Source organism: Thalassophryne amazonica, chromosome 18, assembly GCF_902500255.1.
Source record: "Thalassophryne amazonica chromosome 18, fThaAma1.1, whole genome shotgun sequence".
Taxonomy (NCBI): domain Eukaryota; kingdom Metazoa; phylum Chordata; class Actinopteri; order Batrachoidiformes; family Batrachoididae; genus Thalassophryne; species Thalassophryne amazonica.
This window is the reverse complement of record NC_047120.1, coordinates 49,805,071-49,827,776: the sequence shown is the minus strand read 5'-3', so window position 1 is coordinate 49,827,776 and position 22,706 is coordinate 49,805,071.

The following is a 22,706-nucleotide window of genomic DNA, read 5'->3' as shown; positions in this document are numbered from 1 at the left end:
GCTGGCTCATTAACTCACAGACAGTCTTGTCTGTGGTTCACAGCACAGAACCACAATGTTTTATCTAATATTTTTCCAGACACATCCAGTACTTCATCCCTCAAATTAAAATGAGTTCAACGGCAGGGATTTGCACACACCTCGTTCTTGATCTTTGCCACTTTTAAGCCTTTAATTTATGATTGAAGATCACAGTAGAGCAGGTAGGTCATGAGGATAAGGAATTGGGTTACTAATATGTATAGACCTGGGTTTGATTCCTGGGCCTGGTTTCATAAAGCAGTCTAATCTTATTTAGTCAACAAAACTCACTTAGTTGACTAATTTTTTTTTTTTTTTTACGTTAGTTATGCTTAGACAGCAAAAGTTTTTGCGTTAGCCAACTGAAGTTTTTAGCCTGGTACTGAGGAAGCTAATCTCTAATCTTACTTTAGTTGATAAAACGTCAGTGTCTTACCTCAAAAAAGGCAGCTATCATGTCCCACCACTTGATGGAGGAGGAAGGAAGGAGAGACCTGCGAGACCGGATGTTCTGGGACCAGAATAAACCATTGGAGATGTTTGTGGACACCGAGGCCGGGAGCGCGTCTTCTCTGATGCGGCAGACGGCCATGTTTGTAGCAGACAGACCAACCCAGAAGTAAACAAAACTGTTGCGCACTGGAGGCTTTTCTTGGAAATGGCACTCGCGAGGCCACTATGACTGTGAAAATAGTCGACTAATGTAAGACAGCTGATCTAAAAGTTTAGGTGTCCATGTGAAATGGAGGTTAGACAGATACACCCATCTGTAAATGGGTACCAACCTTGGATGGGGACGTAATCTGCATTGGATTGGCATCACATCCAAGGAAAGTGGCAGACTTGCCTCTGCTTCACACATACGAATGCAGGCATTCATACTGGCACCAAAAGACCTCTGGGCTTATACAGGACTTATTCTTACAGTGATAGGTCCACGCAAGCTGTTAGGAGTCACATCCATTTGGAAGAACTCTTGACCCCGTCTATGGCTAAACTGCATCTGATGGAAACCATCTTGACCTTTATGAAAAGTTGGGACACCGATAATGTTTGCATGATACTAATCTGTGCCCTATCCTGCACATAATCATCAGTCCACAAGAAAAGGCAACACCACAAAGACTGAAACTGTATGACAAAGACTGAAACTGTATGAGCATGGATGTTCAGCAAGGCTGCATTGTTGGGAAGGTTTCAATGAAGATCTAACATACCTTTCACACTGAGTGGACCCCCATGTTGCCTTCTGATAAGACTTGAGATACAATATTGTAGTGACAGTAGGGAGAACATTGAGGCATGGTTGGAGAGGTTGAGGTACACACTGGAGAGAAGGGGAATGAAACTCAGTGGAAGCAAGTAAATAAGTAAACAAATTTTTTTAATTATGATTTTTAACAACTTGTGAGACATGTTTTTCAGAAGACACAGTATCATAGATACACTGTAAGTGGAGGTTTTTTTTTTTTTTTGTAACAAAAACTAGGAATCTGTGATGTCATATTCAGAAACCCAAATGGACAGGGTTTGTCTTCAGTAGACTTTGCGAAATTCAGCATTCAGCAACAAATTACTCAAAATTAAAATTTGTAACAAATTAGTATCAGAAATTAAATGTTTCCAATCTCTTATCTCCTGACAATCTAATCATATTTTGAAAAGACAGAGATGAACTGACGCCAGTAATAAATGCTGAGAAGTGCTGCATTTCCCTACCACTCCACTGTGACATCTCCATCGATTCAATTCAATTAATTAACAACACTGCGTTTTGCCGGTGAATTGGTTAATTAGTACTGTCTTACAGACTTGCATGCACACTGGAGGTGGCCACAGACTGAGTTTGGAGATAGGCTTTACTCTGAACAGGCAATTAAAAGTAAATAATAAAGTAAATAAAAGCACTGTTGACAAGGATAATAAGTAAGTCCTATTTAAGCCTGAGGCCCGCTGCTACCGGTGCTTATTCCCAGATTCTGTAGTGTAAAGTGGATGAGAGTTATGACCAGAGCTGGCTTTGGTTATAACGTCCCCTTGACAGAACATCAGTGCATTGTAGGTTAATTCTCCAGTCAACGCCAGTAGCCATTTACAGCTAGGTTGACTGAGACAATGCAATGATGTCTTAAGGACACAAATGGGCTGCATCACTGGGACTCAAACCCAGGTCTACATATTAGCAGCCCAATTCCTTATCCAAAGACAAGGCTGATGTTGAAAGGGGAAGGTTGTGTAACAATATTTTGTGGCCTGTTAAATGGGGAAAAAGCATGGTCTGGTCAAGTTTCTCGACCAATACAATCAAAGCACTGAGAGCCCTGTTGGTGGGGGAGTAGGTAGCCCAGGTGCTAAGGTAGTGTTAGATAATATCTGTCCTAATTCTTTATTTTATGTTAGCAATCAAGTATTTGTCTTGTTTGGAAGTTCTGAGGAATATAAGTTAAGTTTCACTTCCATCATATGTCCAAGTTTCAGACACAGGGAGAGCTCCCCCTGTTGGTGAGAGCCAGTAACATCAGAAATGTGAGACTAAACCACACCCAATTTTAACACCCACATTGTATAAAAGTGTTGCACAAGTTACTACGTGTGCCTTCACAAGATGGACACTGTCTGTGAAGGATACAGGCCTGGTTTTTGTTGTGACCTTTAATAAACTAAAAATGAGGAATGGTTTGGTTCTTGGTAAGGGGCAGTAAATTACATGAAAGAACTGGGTAGAAATAACAAAAGTTAACACAGTGAAAGATGGAGGAGTCTCAACTGTGTGTGAACAATATAAATGTAGAAAAGACTGTATTTAAAATAGGCAAATTGTGGAAGTACCAAAATAAATACATAAGTAATGCAAAAATACCAATCTTCATAAGTGGTTTGTGGTAATTTGTAGTTTGTCAGCAGAGCTGGAATGAAGGAGAACAGTGGGATTGAGGCGTAAATGGGGGCAGATAATTATTCCAAAGGTCCATTGGTCCGAAGGTCACTAAAAGAAGGCCAGTTAGGTAGCAGGGTAACAGCATGCAGCGGTGACTATTCAGTATTCCAAAAATCTCAAAAAAACGTTCAAAACAGCAGTAACACCTTTCCCTTCTCTAAACTTCATTGGGATTTGAAAGTTTCTCCATGGAGCATCCTCAGTTAGCTTAAAGCCTGGCCGCGGGGGACCACCTACACGCTCTTTTGCTGCTCAGGTGCTTCTCATTGGTCATTACGCCATTTGAACATCCAGCCTGATTGACCTTTGGACCAACGGGCCTTCGGGCCAATGGGTCTTCAGAATATTGAACAGTCGCCTGCATAAACAGGCGTGTTCAAATTAGTTTGCTAGCTTGCTGTTCTATTAATTTTGGACAGTGAAACTCAGATCTTTGTTGTATTTGACTGAAATTTTAGCTTAGTGTCCTAGGTTTCAGTGTTAACGTTAATGATTGAGTTGGTAAAATAAAAGTCACGTGCTAGCGTGTACGGATACAAACGATGCAGTCTTTGTTTCTTTGGTTATTTGATCAGGTTTGTGTTACTATTGCAGAAATCCGGGGTAGAAGAGAGGTTCCCACTCAGTCACTGCATAGAACCTGGCACTTTTGTTAAATGTTGCAAGTTCCACCCTTGTATTTGATGGACCACAGAAGAGCACAACATCTGACTTGAAGGTTTGGGTTAACAAAATAAAAAGGGATGGATCTGTCACAATTTGTACAGGATCCAACTGTGGAAAAGTATAGAGTTCTTCCATTTATCAGGCACTGTTGACTGTCTGTGGTACTGGTTCCTTTGCACATCCTTGCATGTTTCTAGTCTCTTGCTTTTTCTGTCTGCATGAGCACAGTGTGTGACTTTGACCAAAAGCAGTGAATATCCTCTAGCAACAATGGAGCTACGTTGAATTTTGATGTGCCGCTAAACACTTTCTTTTTCATGCAGAATAGAAATTCCATTCCCCTCAAAATGAAAACATGCATTACTAACCTATTCATTATCTCGTACGGCGGATGCATCATAATGCAAGGCAAATGTATTTTGTGTTGTGCCTTTCAAATACAGAGACAATTCAAAGTACACAGAGTGAGGTCTCAAAAAATGGCACAAAAAATGGAAAAGAGTCCAGATAGAATGTAGTTAAAAACTACAGCATAAAGCTTAACACATATGCAGCGCTATTTCAGGGCATTCATTAATAGCAATAAAGCCTACCAAATTTAATGAATGAAATTAAAAAAAAAGTTGGTCAGGGGCAAATGAGAGTTTTAATTTATATTTATGTGTAGTTAAAGTTGGGACATCTGCAATTATTAGAATATTTATCAGTATGTGAGCAGCATAGTAATTTTCATTGTTTCTAGTTCTGACTTAAGGAGCTCATAGCCGATTGTAGGGCTCATCACATCAGATATGTTTAAGCAATTTAATTATCATTTAATCATTAAATGACGAGCTAAGTGGAAGACAGTGAAAATATTAAATTAAGAAATCTGCTTCTTCAAGCAAACAGCCTTCTGAATCAGTCTATTAGTCATCAGTTGCCCACAGGTGTGATGTGACAGGTGTGCAAAGAACTCCTCGTTGGATTGGAATGATCGAAAATCTTATTTTTAGCTGTCAGGTTTACCAGGAATTGGAAGCCAGATGTAGGCCGCACATTTATGTTTCTTACAGGCAAAAATATTTATTTACAGTTCAGCAGCAGGCTGGATAACAGACGCATAAACCAAACTGGGACTGAATGCAGACAAGAAGCTATGAAAACCAGCAATGAACTGAGAGTTAATCAGAAACAGACCCAGTAAACCCAAATCCCCACAATAGCAGACAGAAAGTAGACAGAGAATCTTGACATCGGCTTTATCTTCACCAATGTTTCCCCTAATCACCATGAAAACATTTATAGTTTCTGCTATAAATTACAGTAATTATGGTGTATAATGCAAGAAATCTTGATTAGCTTTGTAACACATATAACATCAATACAATAATATATAAACGTGGTGATAGGTTTTTTTTATTTAATAAAAATATTGTCTTTGATACAACACAATAAATAAAAATGGATGATCTTGGTTGTTTTTTATTTACAAACACCTATAGGGGTACTGCCAGTTAGAATTTGTAAGTGACTATAATTATTGTTGATATACACTCAGTAAATAAGTAAGTCCGTCCATTCGGCTGCTGCCTTATTTTCACTCAGGGTCGCCACAGTTGAATTGGCACAAGTTTTACATCGGATGCCCTTCCTGACGCCACTCCACATTACATTGGGAAATGTGACAGGAGTGGGGTTTGAACTGGTGTTACATTATATCTTCCCCCCTGGATATCTCTCCCCTATATATATATATATATATATATATATATATATATATATATATATATATATATATATATATATATATATACATGAATTTATATAGCTGTATATAAAAAAATGTTTTGTGTGTGTTTTTGCCTTTAAATAATGGTAAATAATGTTGAGATTATTAATTTCACTTTTCCACAAAAAATAAATAGTAATTTTGGTATTTTGGTAATGAATTTATGTTATAATGTTATAATAATAATAATAATGGTATGTTGCAAATTTGCGACAACAGGCATACTGGTCAATTTGGTATGTTGCATATTTGAGTCAAATATTGTAGCATATATGCGACAGTAGGCGTTAAGGGGATATATACACACAGACACTTACCAAATACATACTCATAACGACAAATACAAAAGGAACAAAGCATCGACATTTGAGATTAATCAATGAATGGAATTTTCTCATCATTATCAAATCATAATGTTTCTCAAATTATAACTGGAGTCCTTCATTTTAAACAGATTTTGGACATTTTGAGGTAGAAGTTTGTTTTTTGCTATATACACGGTTTGAATTATAATATAATCAACAAAGCCCTTGAATTTCAGAATATTTAAACAAATAAATAGTGGGTTTGTTGGCTCACAGTAAGGTTTAATACTGATAATCCTTATGGCTTTCTTTTGCAATAAAAATATTGAATTAGTGTTTGTTTTATAAGTGTTTCCCTAAACCTCAATAAAATGTCATATATGGAACTGTTAATGAATAATATAAAGTGATGAGAGAATATTGAGGGAGAAAATCTTGGGATTTACACAGAATTGCAATGGCTGTTGACTGACACATACATATACAACCCCTGGCAAAAATTATGGAATCACCGGCCTCAGAGGATGTTCATTCAGTTGTTTAATTTTGTAGAAAAAAAGCAGATCACAGACATGACACAAAACTAAAGTCATTTCAAATGGCAACTTTCTGGCTTTAAGAAACACTATAAGAAATCAAGAAAAAAAGATTGTGACAGTCAGTAACGGTTACTTTTTTAGACCAAGCAGAGGAAAAAATATGGAATCACTCAATTCTGAGGAAAAAATTATGGAATCACCCTGTAAATTTTCATCCCCCAAATTAACACCTGCATCAAATCAGATCTGCTCATTGACATTGACCCTATGTGTCTTTTTGCAAGGAATGTTTTTGCAGTTTTTGCTCTATGGCAAGATGCATTATCATCTTGAAAAATGATTTCATCATCCCCAAACATCCTTTCAATTGTCCAAAATATCAACATAAACTTGTGCATTTATTGATGATGTAATGATAGCCATCTCCCCAGTGCCTTTACCTGACATGCAGCCCCATATCATCAATGACTGTGGAAATTTACATGTTCTCTTCAGGCAGTCATCTTTATAAATCTCATTGGAATGGCACCAAACAAAAGTTCCAGCATCATCACCTTGCCCAATGCAGATTCGAGATTCATCACTGAATATGACTTTCATCCAGTCATCCACAGTCCACAATTGCTTTTCCTTAGCCCATTGTAACCTTGTTTTTTTCTGTTTAGGTAATGATGCCTTTTGTTTAGCTTTTCTGTATGTAAATCCCATTTCCTTTAGGCGGTTTCTTACAGTTCGGTCACAGACGTTGACTCCAGTTTCCTCCCATTCGTTCCTCATTTGTTTTGTTGTACATTTTTCGATTTTTGAGACATATTGCTTTAAGTTTTCTGTCTTGACGCTTTGATGTCTACCAGTATGTTTGCCTTTAACAACCTTCCCATGTTGTTTGTATTTGGTCCAGAGTTTAGACACAGCTGACTGTGAACAACCAACATCTTTTGCAACATAGCGTGATGATTTACCCTCTTTTAAGAGTTTGATAATCCTCTCCTTTGTTTCAATTGACATCTCTCGTGTTGGAGCCATGATTCATGTCAGTCCACTTGGTGCAACAGCTCTCCAAGGTGTGTTCACTCCTTTTTAGATGCAGACTAACGAGCAGATCTGATATGATGCAGGTGTTAGTTTTGGGGATGAAAATTTACAGGGTGATTCCATAATTTTTCCTCAGAATTGAATGATTCCATACTTTTTTCCTCTGCTTGGTCTAAAAAAGTAACCGTTACTGACTGCCACAATCTTTTTTTCTTGATTTCTTATAGTGTTTCTTAAAGCCAGAAAGTTGCCATTTGAAATGACTTTAGTTTTGTGTCATGTCTGTGATCTGCTTTTTTTCTACAAAATTAAACAACTGAATGAACATCCTCCGAGGCTGGTGATTCCATAATTTTTGCCAGGGGTTGTATACATAGGAGGTCTGTTAGAAAACTATCGGACCTTTTTTTTTTTTTTTCAAAAACCTGATGGATTTGAATCAAGCTTGATTTAAATCCGTCAGGTTTAAAAAAAAAAAAAAAAGGTCCGATAGTTTTCTAACAGACCTAGTGTGTGTGTATATCAAATCAAATCAAATCAATTTTATTTATATAGGACCAAATCACAACAAACAGTTGCCCCAAGGTGCTTTATATTGTAAGGCAAGGCCATACAATAATTACGGAAAAACCCCAACGGTCAAAACGACCCCCTGTGAGCAAGCACTTGGCGACAGTGGGAAGGAAAAACTCCCTTTTAACAGGAAGAAACCTCCAGCAGAACCAGGCTCAGGGAGGGACAGTCCTCTGCTGGGACTGGTTGGGGCTGAGGGAGAGAACCAGGAAAAAGACATGCTGTGGAGGGGAGCAAAGATCAATCACTAATGATTAAATGCAGAGTGGTGCATACAGAGCAAAAAGAGAAAGAAACACTCAGTGCATCATGGGAACCCCCCAGCAGTCTAAGTCTATAGCAGCATAACTAAGGGATGGTTCAGGGTCACCTGATCCAGCCCTAACTATAAGCTTTAGCAAAGAGGAAGTTTTAAGAGTTTTAAGCCTAATCATAAAAGTAGAGAGGGTGTCTGTCTCCCTGATCTGAATTGGGAGCTGGTTCCACAGGAGAGGAGCCTGAAAGCTGAAGGCTCTGCCTCCCATTCTACTCTTACAAACCCTAGGAACTACAAGTAAGCCTGCAGTCTGAGAGCGAAGCGCTCTATTGTATATATATACACAAATATCATAACCCCACCCCATCTTGGAACAGATTTTCTATCATGTTTCAGGTTGTCATTCAGGTCCATATATTTGGAAGGTAGATTTTAAAGATACTTCAGAATAGGAAATATTACTATTATAGATAGCTATAGATCAATACAGAAAGAATACAAATATCGTTCAATCAAACTGTGCTTCATCTGGAACCATTAAACATCCATGAAATATAGAGTTTAAAGGTTGCGCTATCATGATCCTGATTGGATTGGGCCTTATCAAGCTTTGAGCAAGCTTTAATCAGTGCTGCCCTGTAGGAATGTTGCTTTTCAGGTGTGTGTGTGTGGGGGGGGGGGGGGGATTTCCAGGGTGGGGGGAAGATATTGGGGGGGGGGTTATACGGTTACACAGTTTTAGAAGTGTTTACTTCTCGCTAGCTTTTACATAATGTATGACAGAGGTTATATTCACACACAAATGAAATAGAGTTTCCATCTACCTAGCAGCATGTGACATCACCATGCTAACATCCGTGAGATCATGCCATAAAATTAGGTAGAGAATGCAACTTTTTAACCTCTTAAAATATGTCAAGGTTAGCCATCTTTGAACTTGTCCAAGGTCTGTGTCCCAAGAATGTTCCCTGTGAATTTGAAGACTGGCAGTAATACAACTGGACTTATGCTGAGCACAGACAGACAGACGGATGGATGCCAGGTCTTCGCAATACCCGATGGCCATATGTTGGCCTCGGGTATTGAAAATCCCAGTAGCTCAGAAGTTTCTGAAATACTCGGACCAGCCCGTCTGGCACCAACAACCATGCCACGTTCAAAGTCACTTAAATTTCCTTTCTTCCCAATTCTGATTCTCGTTTTGAACTTCAGCAAGTTGTCTTCATCACATCTAGATGCCTAAATGCATTGAATTGCTGCAATGTAATTAGCTGATTAGCTATTTGCGTTAACTACAATTGAACAGGTGTACCTAATAAAGGTGGCCGGTAGGCATATATCCACGTTTATTCATGTTTTGGACATCTGTGTTAACAAATTGTGATTTCAAGTGTTAAAAAAATATCCACAAGACAAAAATGAGTGTTTAATTATGTTTTTAGATAATTAATAATTGTTCCTGATGTGACTTCTTAGAAAGTCCAAGATTTCTGACTTGGTCCTTTTGTGCTCACTCTTCTACACTCTAAGAAATGAAACACAGAGGTTTTAAATGTAATACTATTATAATTGTTGTAATTGTAATTATTTTTCAATTTTTCAATGTAATTTTAGGGATTTAAGTAATAATGTTTCATTTGATTAAATTAATTTCAACTACGTATTGTTTTGCACTTAATTGACAGTGTTATGTGGAAAAAGTTACCTTAACTTTATCAATTAAATTCAACATTTTATTTCTTAGAGTGTAGAAATAAGGCGAGTGGATTCATCGTTGTTGCTAAATATGATGATTTCTATCCTGTTTTGATGCAACTGAAAGAAAATTAGTCACACGTAATTACTTGCTCTAAGCACTGACGCTTTGAGTCTATAAACCATAATTACTTGGTAAAAGATAAGTAGTTTTGTGTGTTGTATGTGTAGTCGTGCTGAGCGATGTTTTTGGCCTAAAGCAGGCATATAGAAGTCTTATAATGGGCGGCCGAAAATGAAACTCCAGAGGGCGTGTCATTACTTGGTGACCTGCTCAGATTCATGACTGCCGATGGCAACAACATAGCACCTTCCCTCCAGATATCACCTGGATGAAACATCCAGGAGCTTTCCAGGCTGTCTACAAGAATTTTATGGTCAACAGTATCAAAGGTCAGAGATTATAAATGGAGAGCGAAGAAGTGGACTTAGCCGCAGGAGGGGTTTGAGTAGTTTCTCTCGACATTTTGATACTTTCCCCCCACAAACTGAATTAAAGGTTCTCTGTAACTGAAACTTTTTAGAGGAAACTTTTACAGGCCAACAGATGCAATGAATATTTTAAAATATCATAAAGGTATATCTAATGACAGCCGTTGAGGCTTTTTACAGCATTTTTGTATATGTTTAACAATGAGGTTTCTGGTGCTAGCTACCGTGCCCGTTGATGGATCGGTCTCAAATTTGGCAGAGTGGTTCTTTATATGTTGGGACAGTGCATACTTCAGTTTTGTCAACATTCTGCCAGAACCATGAAAGTTATTGAGATTGAAACTTTTTCCTTAATAGATACATGTGTTTCTAGAAATCCACTTTGTTCCTGTGTGTTGCCAAACCTTTAAAATGCAATTCAATTTATTTATACAGCACAAAATTGCAACAATCCCAACATAATGAAGGCTAAAAATCTTATTTACCCCATGAGCGAGCACACTGGTGATCGCGGTAAGGGAAAACCTCTCAGGTGTTTTGTAATTACAGGAAGAAACCTCAGGTTGACCAGACTGAGTGAAGTGACCATCTGATTTGGCCACACTCTTGAAATATAACAAGTCTGTTCCTTCTGTTGTGTCTGTCCCCTGCCCTAGTCCTATGCCTGTCTGTTAGTTGTTGTATTTTCCGGTATGTCACATTTCAGTCTTTCTTGAGTTCCCCTTTAGTTTGGTATTATTTATCATTTGTGTTAAGTGCTACTCACCCCCTAGTTTGATGTTTCACTGTCTCTGTCAGTCCCTGTGTGTGTTTTAGGCACGGCCATGTCACTTGGTGTTCCTTCACAGGTGTATCTCATCATGATCACCGCATCTTTTTTTTTTTTAATCTTTTTATATATATTTTTGAATGCATTTTGATTTTTGTTTGTAAACTTGTGTGGACCCCAGGAAGAGTAGCTGCAGCTTTGCTACAGCTAATGGGGATCCAAACAAATAAATATAAACATATGTCTTTCATTTTCTCATTAAGGGTCAATATAAAAAAAAATAATAATTTCAAGTGACACAATATGGGGCTTCCCAATGGAATCATATTATGCATAAAATACACTGTAACAAATTTGACCAGTAGTTACTTAAAAAAGTGTGGCAACAAAGGGAAACATAATATAATTGAATAGATTTTAAGTTCTACAATTTTGATTAAAAGTACTGAATACGCTAACTTTTTAAAATTAAATGCATGCTAATAAAAGCAACAGTTGAAATGTGTTGGATTTACAACAAGTAACAGCACACCAAATGATGAGTTATAAAAAATGTTTAGTAAATTCTAGTCAATTTCACAAGGAAAGCATGCAGCGTAGGTTTTACACCAGATGCCCTTCCTGACGCAACTCCGCATTACATGGAGAAATGTGCCAGGGGCGGGGTTTGATGTTTGAACCAGGAACCTTTCACACTGAAACCTGACATTGTTGCTTAATTCAATACATTTACACTACCGAATATCCTTGTTGTGCACATTTACACTGTTCTTATTTATTTGTACCTGAAATAATTGTTTAATTTTAAGTTTTAATTGCCTCACAGGACTTTAAAACTATTCAGTAATATTGAATATTGTTGCCATACTCAATATCCTGAACAAACTTAAGTAAACTACAGTTTATTTAAGTTTGTTTAGTGTGCTTGATTTCAGTGCGGAAGGTTCCCAGTTCCAACCTCACCCCTGCCGCGTTAATCCATGTAATGTGGCGTTGTGTCAAGAGGGGCATCTGACGTAAATCCTATGCAGCATACTTCCCTTGTGAGACTGACTAGGATTTACAATTTTTTTGGGGGGGTGGGGGGCGATATAACTCATCATTTGGTGTTCTGTGACTAAATCCAACAATTCTCAACTATTGCTTTTATTAAGATGTACTTATTTTATTTAAAGTTTAGTTAATGTATTCAATACTTCTTAATCAAAATTGTAGAACTTAAAATCTATACAATAATATTTATGTCACTTTGTTGCCACATTTTTTTAAGTAACCATTGGTCAAACTTTTTACAGTGTACTTGTACTGTACAGTTTGCAATGTTAAGTGCAACATCCAGAAATAAGTGTCTGCATTTTATTTTGTCCCATAAACATAAAAAAAACAAACCACAAAGTGGATTTTAATGTGTCCCTTTACTGAGAATGAAATCAGTAGGTTATGCACAGGACTGCAATCCCAAAACTGAAGAATCTTGGACCATTTTCCAGAGCTGGGAACAAATGAGATACAATTAGTCCTCTGGGCGGTGTCATTACAGGACGCTAAATCCTTGTTGCTTTAATTAAAGCTCAGTAAAAAGACAAAATTTGCATGGCCCAAAGCCTTGTCGCACAGCACTATCGGAAAAAAAAGTGTTGGGGCTGATAACTGTGTTGATTATGCTTGTTATTCCAAGCAGATATTTCTGTAAATGCAGAGCAAAAACGCACCTTTTAAAGAATTTATGGTGCAAAAAGCCACAATAAAGCAATCAACCACATCAAAATGAAGGACAAACACATCAAATGTGCATTACGTTTCACAGAGTGAAGCAGACAAAAGTTACATGGTGCACAATTTCTCCAATTGTGCCTAAAGAAGCCTATAACACCTTTGTAGTTTCAAGCGTCTTGGTGGCTTCCCTCACTGGTCTCTCTGCACATTAGGTTTTTCAGAACTGCTTTCTCCAGACAGATAATCAATACAGTACCTCTGACAGGATTTACATCACACCAACCTTAGAAGACCCAAAACTGAGTGACAAGAACCAGACTTGTGGGAAGCCACCAAGACTTATTTGCAAGGTTGGGTAGGATTACTTTGAAAGAATACATGTGGATTACCTGTAAGTACATACATTTGGATTACTTGTAATCTGGTTACTTTTGGATTAGATTTCAAAGTAATCCTACCCAACCTTGCTTATTTGATTATGTGGTTGTAATTGGAGAAACCACAAAAGTGCACCTTTGGTCTGTTGCATCACCAAATATGTGGCTTCATATTTATATTGCAGAAGAATTTTCATAAAAAGATGTGAATAGCATTTTCAGCTACAGTTTTCAAGAAGGCACATGGGAGACACAAGCCTAGATTTGATCTGTTGTGTTGTTGTTGTTGTTGTTTTGTTTTGGGTTTTTTTTTGTATGTATGGAAATCTTTCTCCGTTCCACATCACCATGAAGTTGTGACTGGTGGTGCAACAGTCAAAAGTTGCACAATTCCCACAATTACAATTTCTGCAACCACAGAAATCACTGTACAGAGTTGTCACTGGTGTCTTGGTGGCTTCCCTCACTTGTCTCCTTCTTGCCCAATCACTTTGCTTCAGGAACAGAAGTCTACAGTACATTGTGGTTGTGCACAGAGGAAAAATTATTTTAAAATGTTGTTTCACTGTCCAGTTACTTCTGGACTTGACTGTGTACTCTGGTATGTTTATGCACCTGAGAAAACGGTCAACGTACCTAGACAAAGTGTTTGGGTGTCTTACAAATTGCACTGTGTTAGCACTGTTCTGCTAAGTATTGCGTTTGTTGTTATTGAGTTCTGTGTGACAGCTAATTAAAGCCTTCAGTAACATTGTGCACTGCACTACACACATTACTCACCCTTATCGTCACACAAATGCAAAGCTGCACCAAAAAAAAACTTTTTGCAGCAAGCTGAAGTCTATGCGTCACACGGTGCGTTTGTGTGCATCACTTCATTATCTGTCTCACGCAGACATTGACTTCTGAGCACGAGATGAATAAGGGCTACGAAGACGACGTGCACGTCCACATACATTTAGAGGTAGAAGTGATGAATGAGGGTGGATGTGACCCCACCGGTGTCAAGTGTTCATTTCACAGGCCGTAAAGATAAATATCTTCCCATTACCTTCTTAATCACATGACCTTTATGAAGTCAATCAAAATGGATTTTGAGGCTTCGTGCTGAGGATAGCTTCACAGGACAGGTGGTAATTGAATATTTTTGCTACTTCATTGTAGCTAATGTTGAACCCGTGCCATTTTTGACTTAATTGTCAACATTTTTTTGAACTTGTGCAGCAGCCTCAAAGAGGTTCACACATTTTAAAATGTCAGCATGTGATTTAGCATTAGACACACTGATTATGTCAATAAAAGAAATTCCACTTAGTGCAGCATCATAGTAGTAAAACTAGAACACTCTGTAATATTGATTGAATGACACAGATTTAAAAAAAACTCTGATTGTTAAAGTTAAAGTACATTCATCCAGTAATAATACCACACTGTCACATGCTACAATTCTTGCTTCAGACTGAGAAACTCTGGGAAACAAAGGTCACCTGTTTCCTGATCTCCTTGTATATCTGGTGTTGCATCCAGTGTAAAACATACAACAATTTGACATGGATCCATACCGGAGCTGCTACAGTGATCCAAAGGGAAATGGGCGAAGCCAAAATAAATAGTAAAGAAATACAGAATAAAAATCTATAAGGACACTGCTGGGCTCAAACAGGGTTTATACAACCCCTGGCAAAAATTATGGAATCACCGGCCTCGGAGGATGTTCATTCAGTTGTTTAATTTTGTAGAAAAAAAGCAGATCACAGACATGACACAAAACTAAAGTCATTTCAAATGGCAACTTTCTGGCTTTAAGAAACATTATAAGAAATCAAGAAAAAAATATTATGGCAGTCAGTAACGGTTACTTTTTTAGACCAAGCAGAGGGAAAAAAATATGGAATCACTCAATTCTGAGGAAAAAATTATGGAATCACCCTGTAAATTTTCATCCTCAAAACTAACACCTGCATCAAATCAGATCTGCTCGTTGACATTGACCCTATGCCATGACATTGACCCTACGTGTGTTCTTGCAAATAATGTTTTCGCAGTTTTTGCTCTATGGCAAGATGCATTATCATCTTGAAAAATGATTTCATCATCCCCAAACATCCTTTCAATTGTCCAAAATATCAACGTAAACTTGTGCATTTATTGATGATGTAATGACAGCCATCTCCCCAGTGCCTTTACCTGACATGCAGCCCCATATCATCAATGACTGTGGAAATTTACATGTTCTCTTCAGGCAGTCATCTTTATAAATCTCATTGGAACGGCACCAAACAAAAGTTCCAGCATCATCACCTTGCCCAATGCAGATTCGAGATTCATCACTGAATATGACTTTCATCTTTCGTTTAGCTTTTCTGTATGTAAATCCCATTTCCTTTAGGCGGTTTCTTACAGTTCGGTCACAGACATTGACTCCAGTTTCCTCCCATTCGTTCCTCATTTGTTTTGTTGTGCATTTTTCGATTTTTGAGACATATTGCTTTAAGTTTTCTGTCTTGACGCTTTGATGTCTTCCTTGGTCTACCAGTATGTTTGCCTTTAACAACTTTCTCATGTTGTTTGTATTTGGTCCAGAGTTTAGACACAGCTGACTGTGAACAACCAACATCTTTTGCAGCATTGCGTGATGGTTTACTCTCTTTTAAGAGTTTGATAATCCTCTCCTTTGTTTCAATTGACATATCTCGTGTTGGAGCCATGATTCATGTCAGTCCACTTGGTGCAACAGCTCCTTGTGTGTTCACTCCTTTTTAGATGCAGACTAACGAGCAGATCTGATATAATGCAGGTGTTAGTTTTGGGGATGAAAATTTACAGGGTGATTCCATAATTGTTTCCTCAGAACTGAGTGATTCCATATTTTTTCCTCTGCTTGGTCTAAAAAAGTAACCATTACTGACTGCCACAATCTTTTTTCTTGATTTCTTATAGTGTTTCTTAAAGCCAGAAAGTTGCCATTTGAAATGACTTTAGTTTTGTGTCATGTCTGTGATCTGCTTTTTTTCTACAAAATTAAACAACTGAACGAACATCCTCGGAGGCCGGTGATTCCATAATTTTTGCCAGGGGTTGTATATTCTTAGTGCAAGAGGCAATACAGTGAAGTAATGCAGCGTGCTCAAGAGGCAGCAACAGGAGTGGATATATGTAAGAGATTAGATATTCTGTTTCACAGTGGGGGACACTGAAATGGAATTATGGTGTATGCACAGTGGGGTATTTCACTAAGAGAGATCTTCTGAGGTAGTTTAATTGTTCTTTGGAGAAATGCTGCTCCTGTGCCCGGATGTTCTGGTGCTCAGTGATCCTAAGCTCTGGCTGGATGACAGCAGATCAAGCAGGATATGGCTCCGATGTGAGGGGACTGATATGATTTTGTTTTTCTTGCCCTTTTTCTCATTCTGGAAGAGCACAGGTCCTACAGGGAGGGCACAGGAGCACCAGTAATCCTCTCTGCAGTCCACACTGTCCTTTGTAGTCTTCTGATGTCTGATTTGGTTGCTGAATCAAACCAGACAGTTGTTGAAGTGCACAGAACAGACTCAATGACAGCTGAGTAGAAATGGATCAGCTGATCTTGTTGCAGGTTGAACTTCCTCAGTTGGTGATCGACGTACAATCTCTGCTGGGCCTTTTTTCCACAATGGAGGCTTTGCGGTTTTCCCAATTATGGTCTTGTGGGATGGTGGAGTCCAGGGACCTGAAGGATGCCATGAGTGCTCCTCAGGATGATGGTGGGGAGATTTTACAAGGTGCTTGCCTCGGGTTTTCCAGGATTTTCCTACACCCATCCAATCATAACAGGACAGTAAGTCTTGAGGGAGTCATCAATCCTGAAGTGCTCAAATGTAAAGGCTCTCACAGTAAAAACAAGATATGAAAACATGTTCGGCAATGTTGCTAGCAGTAGCTCATGAAGATCACCTGACTACTCCTCAGTTTCACACAGAATGAGACATTAAATTCTTTTATTTTCTCAAAGTTACACTCCTTTATTGCTCAACTTCACCAAGGCATCTTATACACAATCCAGAGGAGGTGTATCCTAAAATATGGCAATGACTTACCAAAATGCAATGCCCCCTATTGTAGTTTCCCATTCTCTATATCCATGGTGGGCACAGCTAGCCAAAAAGTTAGCTTCGATAACCATTAATCCACTAACTGATAAGTTAACTTTTATAACGCTAAAGTGATAAACAGCTAAAAAAATGATCTAACTGCTAACTTTTAGTATTGACTTAGTTGTGGCCTCATTGGATTACACTGTCAGCTATCGATGAGCCAATTTTAAGTTTAAACGCCGCAGAGGCTGCTGGGTAAATTCATTCCCAGGATCACAAACACAAAACAAATGCATGAAAAATAAATAAAATCCCAAACACTGTCATCATCTTTATCAAAAGCAGTAAATCACAGTATTAGAAGTCACAGTTTATTTAACGAAGCTACGGCTCACCCGTATTGCGTTCAAGGCAACTGGTAAAATCTACACCTCACCTGTTGCGTTGAGCTTCCCCACCAAAGAAACATAGGCTTTGTCTTTACATAAAAATACAGCAAAAGTGGTGTCTCTTAACTTTAAAAAAGTAAAGATTTACTTAGTATTACTATTAAGTAAAAGTTGTAATTTACATTTTTACTCGTCCTTCTGTTTGTTTGCTTTTAAACCTCACAGCCAAAGAAACTCTGAATCGATTCATTCATATTATTTCATTAATTCTGTTTACCAAATGTAAGCTCTTAAACATTTGGTAACTCTGAATCGATTCATTCATATTATTTCATTAATTCTGTTTACCAAATGTAAGCTCTTAAACATTTGGTAAACTCTTACTAAATGTTAACTTACAAAGATTTTAGACATCAGCGTGTCAGATGCTGTGTTTTATTTAAGCTGTGGAAGGGGAAAACAAACAAGAACAGCATTATTGTATTCTTGCTGGGAACTATAAAGAGGACAGTTTGAGTGTATTTGGGGGAATCTCAGATAGCTGGAGTTTGATTATGGTCTCTCGGATCATTTATTGTACAGGGAGGAATGTAAAAGGTTTTCACATAACAAAATCTTTTTCAGATCTTTTTAGCTGAATAATATATATTATCTCAGCTACGGCTTCACACTGAAATTCTCCAGTACAACAAAACCTCGAGCAATGTAGTAGCTTGCCTTTTCATTCCATCATTACTGCACACTGTGAAAACACAAATCACTGTAACGCAATTTTTTTAACAATTTGATTTTAAATAATGTATTTCCCTTTGTTAATGTGCTGCAATGTGATGTTAATTTAATCAATTATCAAAGCAGCCTGGTAACGACCAGCACTGACCTTAGTGGCTATCAGTCCTAGGCTTTGGAAATGAAGGTACATTGAGTAAAAAAAAAAAAACCACACCTTGAGAAAGAGCGAGAGAGAATGAAGAAGAGTCTGCTTCTGCTACATTAATACAAAGTCCTTTCTGCAGGGTTGTGTGGAAGTATCACGGTGTTTGAGTTTTAGAACATGAAGTAATCAGAAGTACTAATTTACTACACTGATAAATGGTAAAAGTACTGTATTTATATAGCGCTTTTTCATCTGTATCCGAAACTCAAAGCACTTTACAATAATGCCTTGCTTTCACACAAACATACTCATACACAGATGTCAGGGTGCTGCCATGCAAGGCACTCACTACACAGCGGGAGCACCTAGGGGATTAAGGACCTTGCCCAACAGCCCTTGATTTTCCAGTCTGGCTGGGTTTTGAACTGAGGTTCCTCTTGTCAGAAGCCCAACATTTAACCACTAGACCATCACATCCCCTCCCCTAGTGATGTAGGTCATTTGTACATAACTTTCTGTGCATTTCACTGTCAACCACACCTGCTCCTAATCCACCATCAATCTGGCATCTACCCACAAGTAGATGAGAGAACAAGGGTGGACCTAGAACAGAACCCTGAGGTACCCCATACACTGTGGAAATAAATAATTAATATTCAAATGTACATAAACAGGACACTGACATTCATATTGTCCCTTCTACTTGATATGGAAATGTAGAATATGGACTTTGCACTGCAAAGCATTGCTGAACCACAGCTGAGAATAAAAAAAACAAACAAAAAAGCCAAGGTCTCCCTATTATGCAGATTGATAAATCATTATGTCACTACACAGGTTTAGAATAGAATAGAAATTTTGTCATTGCACATATATACATACAACAAAACTTGTCCTCTGCATTTAACCCATCCTAATTACAGTTAGACACAATCTAACCACTCGGGGCAGTGGGCAGCCACAGTCCAGCGCCCAGGGACCAACTCCAGATGCAGACACGGGGAGAACATGCAAACTCCACACAAAAAGGCCAAGAATCGATCCCACGACCTTCTTGCTGTGAGGCACCAGTGCTAACCACTAAGCCACCATGCTGCCTGGTTTTGACATGTTTCAGAAGAGATACCCATGCCGTTAATATGAACTTTCAATCAGTACAGCTGAAATATAGGAACTGCCTATTCAGTTTCTCGGTCATCACTATGTAATTTTATGCCCAGCACCTTGTTTGAAAACCAAACCATACTTATCTTCCTCAGGGCTGCTATCTAAAAATACCAAATGTCTAACCATGTCCTGATGACTTAATGTGGTCATAAGGGTACCGTGCACGCAGTCTGTGCGCGGTTTATAGCTGTGGGATATATAAAGAATTGTGCATGTTGTGCATGCAAGCGTGTTGTTTTCAGCTTTTAATCCTAAAATGACTTTTGAAATGTTATCTTTCAACCAGCTTTGGCTTTTTTCTGTTTCAGCAACCTTTGGTTTGGAGATGGCCGGAGAAACTCTCCTCCCCTGCTGGGGGAGCTGTTTGAGTAATGCTGCCTTGCTCTTGACAAAAGCACTTAACCCCGCGCGCTCCTGCTGAGCCGCACTGTAGCCACTTGGAGCGACTCCCCGGAGTTGCTTTGTGTAATTGAATGAAGGTGAAATGTCTGGTACTGGGGGGAAAATGTTCACAGTGGTCTTCAGATACTTAAAAACCAAAGGTCAAATGATGTGACTGTTTTTAAAATAGCAGGCCAGGCATAGGATTAAAAAATCTGTGAGTGAGTGGGTCCACAAAATTTACATAAGTAACTCTATAAAATCTGCTGCATACATTTTGATTAGATTTTGGAATACTTTGTTCAAAGCTCGAGGAAAACATGGTCTGAAAAACACCTTTGTTGTATAACTGAACAACCAAGAATAATTCAATCTGTGGAGTCAATCTTCATGAAAGCACTTGAACATAATAAATAAGAAAATAATAAATAAATCAACAAAGCCAGTATACGTATGTTCCATAAGCTAAATAGCCTGGAAAAGTAAAGATGTCTTAGTTGTAATTTTGCCATGTTGGAAATGAAACTTTCCCTATACGATTTTTTTGTCGTTTTCGAACACCGTTTCTAGAAATATCACCGTCCAAACAAAGCCGCTGAAAACACTGTAGTACATATGCCAGGCCTGTATGTGGTGCTGTAACACATCCACAAAAACTAGAGAAGATGTGGAGCATGCACATAACCAGTGCAAGGAACTAATCAATGTAGTAGCAAAAGTTAAACTTTACAACTTTTCAGATTTATCCACTTTGGGATCCATTTTCAAAAAGTAGTGTTTTCGGCCACTGAAAACACTGGTTCCGTGTGGACGAAATGCCAATACAAGACAAAACTTTTGTGGAAACACATGTGGATGGGGCCTAAGTCCTGCCTCTGACTGGGCAGATCACAGTTTAAAGTAATGGGGTGGCCAATCTGATTCCAAAGGTGGCCCATGGAACCAAAAGCGACCCCTGGAACTGCCTATGCTGTACAGATGTTTGTTTTTTTTTTCCAGCTCAATGAGAGGCTAATTGGTGACATCACTATGGTGTCAACCAATGTCTCGCCTCACTAATGGATTGAAAGTGTGGCTCACGTTGTTTGTCATAGTGACTGACACGGCTAATACTTGAGCTCACTGGGCGAACAAACATCTGACAGATCAGCTGCCTGATTTATTGACCGATTGTCAGGCTGAATGACTGACTGACTAAACAACGGAGCGACTGACTGCGAGAGGGGATGATTGACTGTCACCACCTTTATGAGGTAAGCAGCCGTGATGGCGTGACTTCGGACTCAAACTACAGAGAGAGAGAGAGAGAGAGAGAGAGAGACAGAGTCACTGGAGGAAGGTGTAAAAGTGAAGAACATGACAAAAAGCGTGGCTGACAACGTGCTGGTGTATCTTCACTGGAGTCAGATAAATGATTTCTGGACAAAATGTTTGAAAAAAGACCTGAAAAGATGAGTTAGAGGGAGTTGCAACTTTTGTGTGTATTTTTGTCCAGCACACTTTTTTAATCATTACAGGATTCAGTGCTGTGAAAAGGTTTGTGCTCATTTATATTTTACACACAGAACGTGAGATGTACCTACAACTGGAATATCTTCTGCCTGCAACGAGTTAATTCCAAGTAATCAAGTGGCGAATACCATGGATACATGTTTGGATGGCTTATTTTTGTCCAATGACCTCAGTTTAACCCAGAAAAAAGTAGGTCAAGGCCATCACCCCCTGAACACACATGAGATGAATGTGAGATGAACTCAAATATCTTCTGTCTGTAATGATTTGGTTTCAAGTAATCAAGCGGAGAATATGCTGGATACATGTTTGTATGGCCTATTTTTATGCACTGACTTCAATTTAACCTAGAAAATTAGGGCAACGTCATCACCCTCTGTACTCACATGAGATGATTGTGAGATAAACTTGTATCTCAAATATCTTCTGCCTGCAGTGGGCTGGTGTCAAGTAATCAAGTGGCAAATGCCATGGATACATGTTTGGATGGCCTATTTTTATGAGTTGACCTCGATTTAACCCAGAAAAATTAGGTCAAGGTCATCACCATATGAACTCACATGAAATGATTGTGAGATAAACTTGTATCTCAAAAAGCTCCTGCCTGCGATGGTTTGGTGGCAAATGCCATGGGTCCATGTTTGGATGGCTGTTTTTGTGCATTGACTGCAATTTAACCCAGAAAAATTAGGTCACTGTCATTACCCTCTGAACTAGCATGAGATGAATGTGAGATGATTTTTATCTCAAATATCTTCTGCCTGTGATGATTTGTTTAAATTAATCAAGTATTGAATCTCATAGATACATATTTGTGTGGCCTATTTTTATATGTTGACCTGGATTTAACCCAGAAAAATTAGGTCACTGTCATTGCCCTCTGAACTAGCATGAGATGAATGTGAGATGACTTATCTCAAATATCTTCTGCATGCAATGGTTTGATGTCAGATAATCAAGTGGCGAATGCCATGGATACATGTTTGGATGGCTTATTTTTGTCCAATGACCTCAGTTTAACCCAGAAAAAAGTAGGTCAAGGCCATCACCCCCTGAACACACATGAGATGAATGTGAGATGAACTCAAATATCTTCTGTCTGTAATGATTTGGTTTCAAGTAATCAAGCGGAGAATATGCTGGATACATGTTTG